We start from the raw sequence: 1275 nt of genomic DNA on the forward strand, positions 1-1275 counted from the left end.
CAGCAGCAGCAGCAGCAGCAGCAGCACAGCAGCAGCAGCAGTAGCAGCAGTAGTAGTAGCGATAACAACAACAACAGTAACAACAACAACAAGAACCACAGCAACAACGATGACGACGACGTCAACGAATATGACAACGACCACGAAGATGATGACGGTAATGATGATGATGATGATGATGATGATGATGATGATGATGATGATGATGACGACGATGATGATGATGAATGGTGATGATGATGATGACGACGACGACGACGACGACGATGACGACAGCGACGATCACAATAGCAAGAGGGGTACGATAAGAATTTATCTATAAACAAAAAGAGAAAGCTTATAAATACATGTAACATAAAGTTAACAATTATCCAATATAATATTGAAGTCCACATCCATCATGACTCTATATATATAACTTTGTAGCTGTTGTTATAGATCCGGGGAAATATAACAGATGCAACGATAATTTTAAGCACAACAACAACAATCAAGAGCATACAAGAACTGAGATTTAGGAAATAACAAACAATTAATTGGAAAGAAAGAAATGATTTCTTAAGAAACCGCCAAACAAATCAAACAACAACAACAACAAAAAAGAACATAATTTTGAAAGTGAGTGACGATTTCTGAGAAAAAAAAACTTAGAGAAGGAATGACGGAGATTATAGTGATATGGGAGAAGGAAAAAATAAACCAATTACAGCATCAGCAGCAGCTGCAGCAGCATCAGTAAATACTGCAAAAACTAGACCTACTACAACAATAACAACAATAAATCACCCGCAATGAAAACTACGTTAAATGTAACAGGATAATCATCCAAACATGCACATTACATTCTTCTTTTAAATTTAAAAAAAAATACTGAAGACTAGATCTAGATCATTGTTCTTTGAAATTGCATTCACTCGTACACGCTAATATTACTAATATTATAGCAAATAGTACTCACCCCCCAAGTCAAACTCTTGTGTGTCTGTCTGTCTGTCTCTCCTTTCTCTTGCCCTTAGCTCCAGGATCTTGTGCAGATCACTGTCTTCCCTATCCACTTACAACATAACAACAAAGTAACGGAACCGTCACCCCCCGCGAAACACTGTCCCTCTACTCTACTCTACGTGCCTACAGAAAGCAGCGAGGCGACATCCCATCACCATTTCGCGCTCAATGGTAACCAGGAAGGCAGGCCCGACAACCAACCAGGTGGAGCAACAAGTTGACACCCCCTCTGCTAGCCCATCTTCAGCTCGTATCATTGGTCGCCTCGAT

The 1275-nt window shown here is 39.8% G+C and overlaps 1 protein-coding gene across 1 annotated transcript in view; it reads right to left on the reverse strand.

Annotated features, from left to right (window-relative positions):
- LOC101849881 overlaps positions 1-1185 on the reverse strand; it is a 23893-nt gene extending 22708 nt beyond the window's left edge. The window contains exon 1 of the mRNA XM_005108325.3: positions 959-1185. The gene's annotated coding sequence lies outside the window, so the exon portion shown is untranslated. The remainder of the gene's footprint in view (positions 1-958) is intronic.
- Between the last annotated feature and the right edge of the window lie 90 nt (positions 1186-1275).

Source organism: Aplysia californica, unplaced genomic scaffold (assembly GCF_000002075.1).
Source record: "Aplysia californica isolate F4 #8 unplaced genomic scaffold, AplCal3.0 scaffold00678, whole genome shotgun sequence".
Lineage (NCBI taxonomy): Eukaryota > Metazoa > Mollusca > Gastropoda > Aplysiida > Aplysiidae > Aplysia > Aplysia californica.